This window comes from Antechinus flavipes, chromosome 3, assembly GCF_016432865.1.
Source record: "Antechinus flavipes isolate AdamAnt ecotype Samford, QLD, Australia chromosome 3, AdamAnt_v2, whole genome shotgun sequence".
In the NCBI taxonomy this organism is placed as follows: domain Eukaryota; kingdom Metazoa; phylum Chordata; class Mammalia; order Dasyuromorphia; family Dasyuridae; genus Antechinus; species Antechinus flavipes.
In genome coordinates this window covers 329,575,346-329,587,398 of record NC_067400.1, presented here as the reverse complement: position 1 = coordinate 329,587,398, position 12,053 = coordinate 329,575,346, and positions in this window count along the sequence as shown.

The window sequence follows — 12,053 nt, the reverse complement described above, 5'->3', positions numbered from 1 at the left end:
TAACTATTTTTCTTGATATTCTACATCTTTTGCTACTCAAATATATTTGGTTATTTTGTTGTGTCCCCTTAATTGTTTGGTATAACACTAAATTTGTAAATTAATTGATATATCATAGTTTTTATTATATTGGCACAGCCTTGACATGAACACTGAATATTCTTCTAAGTGTTTAAGTTTTTATTTATTTATTTTAAACTATTTTGTAATAGGAGATTGCAAGATGTTGAGTGAACACTTTGGCACAACAACCTGGCAGAACAAGCCCCAGATATTTTATGTATTTTGAAGATATTTTGATTGGGATTTTACTCTCTATTATTTTTTCTTCAACTTCACTATTACAATATAGAATGCTTTTGATTTTTGTGGGTTTATTTATTTAAATAATTATAATTTTTTATTGACAGAACCCATGCCAGGGTAATTTTTTACAACATTATCCCTTGCACTCACTTCTGTTCTGACTTTCCCCCTCCCTCCCTCCACCTCCTCCCCCAGATGGCAAGCATTGGGGCTAATTATTGTTTAAATGTTTGGCAGAATTCACATGTAAATCCATCTGGTCCTGGGGATTTTTTCTTAGGGAGTTGATTAATAGCTTGTTCTATTTCTTTTTCTGAAATGGGACTATTTACATAATTTACTTCCTCCTCTGTTAATCTTGGAAGCCTATATTTTTGGAGGTAGTCATCCATTTCACTTAGGTTATCAAATTTATTGGCAAAAAATTGGGCAAAGTAATTCGTTATTGCTCTAATTTCTTCTTCATTGGTGGAAAGCTCTCCTTTTTCATTTTTAAGATTACTAATTTGATTTTCCTCTCTCCTTTTTCTAATCAGATTTACCAAATGTTTATCTATTTTATTGTTTTTTTCATAAAACCAACTCTTAATTGTATTTATTAATTCAATAATTTTTTTACTTTCAATATTATTAATTTCTCCTTTTAATTTTAGAATTTCAAGCTTAGTATTTGATTGGAGGTTTTAAATTTGGTCTTTTTCTTGTTTTTTAAGTTGCAAGCATAGTTCATTGATCTTCTCTTTCTCTATTTTATTCAAGTAAGCCTCTAATTTATAAGATATAAAATTTCCCCTTATTACTGTTTTGGCTGCATCCCACAAATTTTGGTATGATGTCTCATCGCTGTCATTATCTTGAGTGAAATTATTCATTTTGTCTATAATTTGCTATTTCACCCAATCATTCTTTAAGATGAGATTATTTAGTTTCCAATTACTTTTTTGATCTATTTACCCCTAACTTTTTGTTGAATGTAGTTTTTATGGCATCATGATCTGAAAAGAAAGCATTTACTATTTCTGCCTTCCTGTATTTAATTTTGAGGTCTTTGTGTCCTAATATATGGTCAATTTTTGTATAGGTTCCATGAACTGCTGAGAAAAAAGTATACTCCTTTCTGTCACCATTCAGTTTTCTCCAAAGATCTATTATATCTATTTTTTCTAATATTGTATTTATCTCTTTAATTTCTTTCTTATTTGTTTTGTGGTTTGATTAATCTAATTCTGAGAGTGCAAGATTGAGATCTCCCGCTATTATAGTTTTGCTGTCTATTTCTTCTCGCAACTCTCTTAACTTCTCCTTTAGGAAGTTAGATGCTATACCACTTGGTGCATATATGTATTGATATAGCTTCATTGTCTATAGTACCCTTTAGCAAGATATAATTTCCTTTCTTATCTCTTTTGATTAGATCAATTTTTACTTTTGCTTGATCTGAGATAAGGATGGCTACCCCTGCTTTTTTTATTTTACCTGAAGTATAATAGATTCTGCTTCAGCCTTTTACCTTTACTCTGTATGTATCTCCCTGCTTTAAATGTGTTTACTGTAAACAACATATTGTAGGGTTCTGGCTTTTGATCCAGTTTGCTATCCACCTCCACTGTATGGGAGAGTTCATCCTATTCACATTTATGGTGAAAATGACTAATTAGTAATAATAAAATTACTAAAAATTAATAATTAAGATATTTCCTGTCATCCTAATATCTCCAGATTATGCTTTTGTTTTCTTACCCTCCTTGCCCCCTTTCCTAGTATTAAAGTTATTGGTCCCACTTGTATCACACAGCTCTCCCTCTTTAGTATCCCTCCATCCTCCCTTTGAATTCTTTCCCCTTTCTTGTACCCTTCCCTTATTATTCTTTTTCCTTTTCCCTTTTCCTCTCCCACTTTTTAATGAAGTGAGAGAAGATTCTCTGTAAAATAAATAGGTCAATCATTTCCTCTTGGAGCCAACTCTGATGAGAGTAAGATTCACACAATGTTCCTCCCCCTCTCTAAGTTCCCTCAGATATGGATAGGTTTCCTTTGCCTCTTCATAGGATGTAGTTTCCCTCTTTTTATCTCCCCTTTTCCCTTTTTCTGACACTATCCCCTTTTCATTTCTACTTCTCTTTTTTATGTTATATCAGTAAAATCAAATTATACATGTGGTTTTTATGTATATCCAAAACAGAAATACAGTTCTCAAGAGTTCCTTTTACCTTTTTCTGCTTCTCTTGAGTCCTGTGGTTGGACATCAATTTTTTTGTTTAAATCTGTTTTTTTCCTTAGAAACAAATGGAATTCCTCTGTTTCATTAAATGTCCATCTTCTTCCATGGGAAAAAAAAATGCTCAACTTAGCTGGGTAGTTGATTCTTGGCTGCAATCCAAGTTCTTTTGCCTTTAAGAATATCAGATTCCAGGCCCTTTGATCCTTTAATGTTGAGGCAGCCAGATGTTGAGTGACCCTTATTGTGGCACCTCAGTATTTGAATTGTTTTTCCTGGCTGCTTGTAATATTTTTTCTTTAGTCTGAAAATTCTGAAATTTGGCCATGATATTCCTTGGAGTTTTTATTTTAAGGTCTTTTTCAGAAGGTGTTTGATGAATTCTTTCAACACCTATTTTACCTTCTGGTTCTATTACTTCTGGGCAGTTCTCTTTGATGATTTCCTGTAAAATAGTATCTAGGCTCTTTTTTTCATCATGATTTTCAGATAGTCCAATGGTTATCTCAGGTTATCTCCCTTAGATCTATTTTTCAGGTCTGTTGTTTTTCCAAGTAAATATTTGACATTTTTTCCCAATCTTTCATTTTTTTTGGTTTTGCTTGACTGATTCTTGATGTCTCAATGAATCAGTCATTTCTACTTGTTCAGTTCTGATTTTTAGTGAGTTATTTTCTTCATTAGCTTTTTAAATTTCTTTTTGTATATGTCCAATTGAGTTATTTTGCTCTATGGATTTTTTTCCCATTTCACTAATTTTTTTTTAGCGAGTTATTTTCTTTTTCCAATTCACAAATTCTATTTCCCTGCACTTCTTGGGAGTTTTTTTTTTTACCTTTTCCAATTCACATTTCAGGAAATTGTTTTCTTTTTCCACTTTATCAAATTTTTCTTTTAGTGAGTTATATGTCTTTTCTGTATTCTCTTGCATAGCTTCCCTTTCCTTTCCCCATTTTTCTTCTAGTTCTCTTTTAAGGTTTTTAATAGTCTCTTCTAGGAGAGCCTTTTGTGTTGGGGACCAACAATTGTCTGGAAATGGTCTGCTATTAGTCTCCTCAGGGTTGAAGAGCTGCTTTCTGTATAGAAGCTATCTTCCTTTTGATTTTTTTTACTCGTTTTTTAAAGCCTGTAGGGTCTGCCTTCAGGGCCAGAAGGTTACCAGCTTCCTCTGCAGAGCAGTAATAGGTATACAGAGAGGTAGCTGTCCTGCCTACTGGCTACAAAGAGCAGCAAAGTACTGGAGTGCTCTGGGAAATAGTTCCCCACCCGGAAGTAACTCAGGCCTGCTGGGCTGAGTTGGGAAAGTGCCCTGCAAAGAACCCTGCTGTGTGGGTTAATGACTGCCCTGGGGCTAGATGCTGAGCAATGAAAGTTTCACTACCCCAAGCCAAATCCTGCTGTGGGTATTAGTGGCTGAGCAGTGAATAGCCCTGCAGGGATGGGAAGTGTCTCTTTTTTGTCCCGAGGGGCCAGGAACAGATCAGCTTGGGTAGGGAGAGACTAGCATCCTGAGCAGACCAGGGGCGAGGGTGATCTCTGTGGCTAGAAAAGTTATAGAGATGCTGCTGCTATAGGCTAACTGCAGTATGGAGCTTTTGCGGGGGGCAGTCACAAATCTGCACAGCAGGGGGGTACAGCCCAGGGCCACCTCTAATCTACACAGTGAGGGGCTCAGCCTGGGGCAATAGAACTTCCTCAACATGACTGTGCTTCCTAGGGTAGAGACACTTTTTTTTTTTAGCAGTCAAGCACTATTTTTGAGGCTGAATTTAATAGTTGGTTGTGAGAGGATGAGAGGAGCTTAGAAAGTCACATGTGCCTTCTTTGCCATCTTGGCTCCTGTGGGTTTATTTTATAAATTATTATTTTATTCAAGCTGTTGTCTCAGTTATTTTCTTTGCTTTACCCCTAAGATTATCAGGCATGTCATAGCAGACAGGAATATTTTTGTCTTCCCTTTGTTTATCTTTATAATTTTCATTTCATTCTTTTGTCTTACTGCAATTACTAGCATATTTAGAATATTTCAAACAATAGTAGGGAAATGAGAGAGCAATTCTCGACTCTTGTATTTATTGAAAATTACATATCCCTATTTGTGTATAAGGATATATAGAATATCCATATGTTATTTCCTAGATGCAATGCTTGCTTCCCTTAATGCTCTCTCTTTTTTTTTTTTCCTTAATGCTCTCTTAATAGTTTTCCTCAACTTGTAGACTTAGAGGACTGGCTAGAACACTGAGAATTTAAATAATTTGCCAGAATCAGATAGCCAGTATATGTTAGAGACCAGATTTGAACCAAAGGTTGTTTCTGGACTCAACCCTCTTGTGGCCTACTACAATGCACTGATTGCCTCACTCCACATGTATAGGTCCTCTGTCCCCTACCCTACCTTCATATCAGCTATATGGTTCTCTGGGGACAATGATAATCTGACTAAATTCATTTCTCCCTGTAGCATACTCATCCCATCATACTATCTCCTTCCTGATGATTCAGAACTCTGAGCTTCCATTGTATAAACCACATTCCCTGTTCTAAAGACTTGCTCCTTTGTTCCTATTCTCCTCAATCCCATCCCCAAATCAAAATTAAGTTTAAAAAATCTCTTCAAAGTGATTGCTCTGGAATGCGTATATCATAGCTAATAAACTTCCTTTAATTCTTAAATTTTTTTCTTTATCATTTTGTTTCCCTTGCACTCATTGAGAACTGGATCACTTCTGATGACATTGCATCTCTGGCCATTTTTTCTGGCTTTGATAGCACTTTCATTCATACTCTCCAACTTACCTGTTATGATTGGAGACTAAGACTATTCCTTACTGTCCATTGCTACTTTCAGTTTCCCTCAATTTTCTTCTTACCATCACTAAATAATATGTTCTTTTGAAGTTTATTCAATCCATATGCTTCATCCAAAAAGGACTCTGGTAGCTGCTCTTCAACATTATCATACAATTGAAATTTTCTCCCTAAAGGTATCTTTATGAACAATTTTTGTTACTCAGGTTTTTCAGTCAACTTTTCATGACTCCATTTTTGGGGTTTTCTTGGCAAAGATACTGGCATGATTTGCCATTTCCTTTTCCAGCTCATTTTACAGATGAGAAAATTGAGGCAAACAGGTTTAATAACTTGTCAGAGGTAATACAACTAATAAGTATATCAGGCTAGAATTAAACTCAGGTCTTCCAGTACTCCGGGTTTAGAATTGCACCACTTAGATGCCTTGTGTAAACAAAGTACCTACATAATTCTAAAATTATATATCTATCACATAATTCAAGATATACAAATAATTTCCTTCAAAACAACAAGATGAGGCAGATAGTTTAAATATTAGCCTCACTTTATCAATGATAAAACTGAAGCTCAGAGTAATTTAAGCCTTGGTTCAATGATATCATGCATCCTTTCAATAGTGTAACATGGCAGCCAAAGAGTTAATGTGACATTCAGTGTCTTTAATTGTGAAATTAACTGGAGAGGGAAATGGAAAACTATTATAGTATCTTTTTTTTTTCTTTTTTATAATAAAATTTAAGTGTTTATTATAATAGTTTTAACATTTCAAACTTCATGCTGAAGGAATAGTTTGCATTGACAGAGAAGCATATGTACATGATAAAGGAAATCAATGTTAATTCCTTATCCTGCTTAGATCATTTCTAGAATACTGCTAAATTTTGGTTTACATATTTTAGGAAGCAAGGTGGCAATCTGAGACTTATTCAGGAGAAGATGACCAGGGAAGTCATTGCTTAAGTTACATTACTTGGTGGTTTATATTGAAGGAACTGGCAATATTTAATTTGGAGAAGAGATTGGAAAGCTATTTTTTTGGATTATTTGGAAATTAGCTTAGGACAGCAATCATTTTTTCCAGTATTTGGAGGGATTAGTTTTGTTTAGTTTGATCCCAGAATGAGAAATATGTAAAAGTTTCAAAGAAGCAGATTTTGGCTTCACAAAAGCAAAATAAAGATAAACAATAAAACAGTAAACAAACAAACAAAAAAAAATCCATTCTAACAGATTCATCCAAAAAAGTCATAAAGATATTTAACATGTATTGGTCTACCTGCCATCTGAGGGAGGAGGTGGAGGGGAAAGAGGGAAAAATTGGAACAAAAGATTTTGCAATTGTCAATGCTGAAAAATTACCCATGCATATATTTTGTAAGTAAAAAGCTATAATAAAAACTTTTTAAAAAAGATAATGATGAGTAAATATTGCAGGAAATGTGAGAAATCTAAAGCACTAATGCATTGATGATGGAGTTGTTAATTGTTGATAGAGTTGTGAAACATTCTGGAAAGCAATTTGGAACTATGGAGCTATCAAAGGACTAACAAACTGTGCATACCCTTTGATCCAGCAGTGTTTCTATTGAGTCTGTATTCCAAAGAGATCACAAAAAGGGGAAATGGCTAACATAAGCAAAAACATTAGTAGGAGCCCTTTTTGTAATGACAAGAAACTAGAAATTTATTGGATGCTAAGTTGGGGAATGGTTGAACAAGTTATGGCATATGAATATAATGGAATATTGTTCTGTATGAAATTATGAGCAGACTGATGCAAAAAGTTCTGAAAAGTATTGCATGAAATGATGCTGAGTGAAATTGGCAGAACCAAGAGAACTATGAAGGACTTGGCTTTTTTCAGCATTGAAATGATTCAAGGCAATTCCAATACACTTGTGATGGAATGTACCATCAATATTCAGAGTGAACTATGGAAAGTGAAAGTGATTCAAAGTATCATTATCTTCACCATTTTTTGATGTTGTTTCATTCATTCTGTTTTTCTTGTGTGTTTTCCCTTTTGATATGATTTTTTTTTGCACAGCATGAAGAATATGGAAATATATTTAGAAGAATTCCACATTTAACCTATATTAGATTGTTTGCTGTCTTGGGGAAAAGAGAGGCAGAGTTGAGGGAGAAACATTTGGAACAATGTTTTGCAAAGTTAAATGTTGGAATTATTTTTGCTTGTACTTGGAAAAATAAATAATATTAAAAATTTAAAAAGTCATAAAGGTTTATATTGGAAGATGGTGAGTTATTTCTAATTGCAGTCATTGAAATACAGTGTTACCTTGGCATCCTCTGCTTCAAAACTCATTAAATTCAGTGTTCAAAGCATTTCTACAAAAAAAAAAAAATTTCTTCAGCACTTGATGGTTGCTCAGCACATTGCACTTCATTGTTATCTTGGTTGAGCATAGGGATATCAGGTTGACCAGGAATATTTGCCAGCCCTTGTGGCCACTGCTTTTGCCCCCAGTCTGGGATAGTCCCTTTCCAGAAAAGTGGTGCATAGTACTGTCAGCTTGGAATTCATTATGATGAGGTTTTCCTTGTCAGTGGGCAGGTTACAGGGCAGTTCCTACAGGACAATGTAGCAGCAGCATAGTCTCCTGGCTTCCAAAACAGTAGTGCTTGAAGGAACAACTGCCAGAGTCCTGGGCATGAGGGCTCAGGGAACCATAACTTCTATTTCCACATCCAGCCCTCTTCTTCCCTCCCATAAAAGAAAGTCTCAATAAAAGAAAGGCTGGGCTTATGGATATAGGAAGTTTGTGTCCTTGGGCTTAGAGAATACTTGACTGCTATATTCAGTTGCTTCTGAATTTTGTTACTGTAATATATATATATATATAGTTTTCCATTTTTTACCCAGAACTGAATCTTATTCATGCTTACAAGCTTATAACATAACCTGAGATCTAGTAATGCTTTGCCACATTCATTACTTCTTTTCATGATTTCCCCTGAGATTCCAGGACTTTTATTCTGCCAAATGAATTTTGTAATTATTTTGCTAGATTTAGAAGTTTAACTGATACAGTACTAAATATGTCAATTAACTTTAGGGAGAAACATTATTTTTATTGAACTACTATGATTTGATCATGAATAATTAATATCTTTCCAGTTATCTTTATTTAAAGTTTTTTCTACTTTTATTTTATGTTTTAGGGGTGGTGTTTCTTGTGTTTTATACATATATATGCATATATATATATAATATATATATATATATATAATATATATATATATATAGTTTTCCATTTTTTACCCAGAACTGAATCTTATTCATGCTTACAAGCTTATAACATAACCTGAGATCTAGTAATGCTTTGCCACATTCATTACTTCTTTTCATGATTTCCCCTGAGATTCCAGGACTTTTATTCTGCCAAATGAATTTTGTAATTATTTTGCTAGATTTAGAAGTTTAACTGATACAGTACTAAATATGTCAATTAACTTTAGGGAGAAACATTATTTTTATTGAACTACTATGATTTGATCATGAATAATTAATATCTTTCCAGTTATCTTTATTTAAAGTTTTTTCTACTTTTATTTTATGTTTTAGGGGTGGTGTTTCTTGTGTTTTATACATATATATGCATATATATATAATAGTTATTTCTCTATTATGTCCTCCTGTTTGCATTAATAGATACAGGGCAGGTCTTGAAGCCAGAAAGACATCATTTCAAGCTCCTATTTTGACATATAAAGATTCACAGACCTTGATAAATCACATAAATTTTCAGAGCTCTAGACAGTAGAACTGCAGATTACAGAGAAAGTACAATGTGAATTGGTAAAAAGATGTTCCTAATTGAGGATTTCTATATGCCAAGAGAAAAAAGGTCAAATTATATTGTTAGTACTCAATCTGAATGCTAACAATTTTGTGGATTTATTTGTATGTTATTACTCTTTTGAAGATATTAATCATCTTCATTTGTTTTGCTGTATATCATATATTAGAAAGGTCTGTGATAAACTAAACAGTTTCTAGAATGTTGAGAGAGCTGGAAACTATATCATATCAAATTTCATTTAAAAAAAACTAAGTATGACTAGCTTAGAGAAGAGATATTTTAGAAGAGAAATGATAATTATCCTCAGGTATCTCAAGGACTAGCATGTGTAGAAGGATGAGACTTGTTCGAATTGGCCCCAGAGGTCTGGAGTTAGGAGGGGCCACTGGAACTGTCTAATTCAGTGCCTCATTTGCCAGATGAGCAAACCAAATCACAGACAAGTTAAATGACTTGCCTGGAGATATGTAAGTAATATTAGAGCTGAAATTTTTTTGTTTTTATTTTAAAGTTGAGATTTTTAAAAACCCAAACTTTTAATCCAAATTCCACATGCTTTCCACCTGTTTCCTTAAGGTGAGGACAAATGGTGAAAAGTGAGAGTAAAGCATATAAAGGGTAGATCTACTTATCCAGCCTTAATCTCTCTGCTGTTTTCCTGTCTTGCATCACCAACTACATACTAGATATTTTTAAAACATGTTCAAATGTGAATTCATTATCTTTCCCTCTAAATCCTCTCCCCTTCTGAAATTCCCTATTATTGTTGAGGACAGCATGCTCTTCCCAGTCTCCCAGGCTCACAACCTCAGCATCATTCTCAACTGTAAGAGATATCTTACTTCTCACATTCAATGTGATACCACAATGCAACATTTTGTTGCAAACATTGCAGGTGAATATGTCACCTACTTTCCTCCAAAATTGCCACCATCCTGGTGAAGGATATTATCATCTCATGTCTAGACAACTGTATCAGATCACTGGTTTGTCTGCCTGCCACAAGTTTCTTTTCACTGCAGTCCATCTTCTATTAAACTATCTCATAGATGGGACATAACTCCTCAGGTCAAACCTAGTTGGGTAGATGTTTTTTAAAAAAACCAAGTCATGGAATAATTTAATAACGGGTTGGGAAACAACAAAGTCAACTTTTTGTGACTTTGCTCAAGTTTTGTGACTGTGAAACTCGAATGGTTTCCTGTTGTATGGTAACTTGTCTCAGCTAGGATGAGAAAAGCAGCTAAATCAGAGCACCAGTATTAGAAACTTCCTGACTGCTGGTTCTTATAGATTAGCATTATAGCATAGTTTTTGATTGTTGAAAAGACTTCAGCTGTGCTTTCAGTGTCATACCTCCCTACCCCATAGTACACTTGTAAGCTCATGATCTCTATGTGTTTCATAAGTAATTTCTGCTCTTTGTTATTATTATATGGTAGACTGATCTGTGCAGTGATATGGGCTTACCTAACATTTTCGTTTCATTTGTGAAGGATTAATAATGTCAATATCTTTCAGAAGTCATGAATGTATAGGATCCAAGGAATAAGTAGAGGCAAAAGGGAAATGATAATTGTAAAATACTTTGCAAATCTTAAGATACTATAGAGATGCCAGTTATTATCATTTAGATCTTCATTCTGGTCATTACTTCATTTCCTGAGCCTCCTACTTCAATCTTTCTGGGCTCAAGTAATACAAGAGCACGTTGGTAAATATATAACAATCAGGTTCAGGATGGGGAATGGGTTGGAGTATATACATTTGTATTTTTAAATTTAGCTTGCATTACTGACACACTTATGTCTAGACAACCAACAAAAGGATGAATCAAGTTTTGATTTGTAGTGATTGATAGTTTCTGAGGTATAACTTCACAACTACCATTCTATATTAAAGCTGACTTCAGCAAACCCTAAAGTGTGTGTTGGGAGAATGGGGAAGAGGGGAAGCTCCTTTAAATTTAAAGACCTCTTATTTTAATATTGGAGGAACTGGTACTATGATAATCTTAGAGATAAATTGAGATGGAGTTAAGAAATAGGTTGAGCAAATACAGAGATGACCTGGATTTTCTCAGGAAAGTAAAAAAAGTGAGCTCATCTGCTCACTTAAAATTGGGTATAAAGGGGAAGAATGAAATTGGGAGTATTGGAAAAAAGAAGAAAGTTATCTGGAAGAGGTAATGTGGAAGTCTATAATGGGAACACAATCGTAAATTAAGACTAGATTTTTGAGTAATGGTAATGATTCAGTTTATGCTGAAGTGGAGAGAGAGAATAGTGGGAGAATATAAACATTTATAGATTTTGAACCTGGAGTCTTGACCCTAGATGGAAAAGGACCCTGTATTTTTCTAAAATTAATTTTATTTATATGTTTTGTTTTTATATCACATATTTTCTATTCTAAATATATCCCCATTTTACAATTGAAGAAACAGATAGAAGTTAAGAGACTTGTTCAGATTCATATGGATAATAAATGCCTGAGGCTGGATTTTCATTCAATTATTCTTTCTTTCCAGGTCCAAAGCTGTCACCTAACTACCTCCAGGCATCTTATGGGAGATGAAAAAGGAAGAAAGATTGAAATTTGCAGAGATGCAAACTTTGGATACCCTCAGTTCCCAATCCTAAACTCTTGGATAATAGCAGCAGAAGTCATACACACATACACACTCTCTCTCTCTCTCTCTCTCTCTCTCTCTCTCTCTCTCTCTCTCTCTCTCCTCTCTCTCTCTCTCTCTCTCTCTCTCTCTCTCTCTCTCCTCTCTCTCTCTCTCTCTTCTCTCTCTCTCTCTCTCTCTCTCCTCTCTCTCTCTCTCTCTCTCTCTCTCTCTCTCTCTCTCTCCTCTCTCTCTCTCTCTCTCTCTCTCTCTCTCTCTC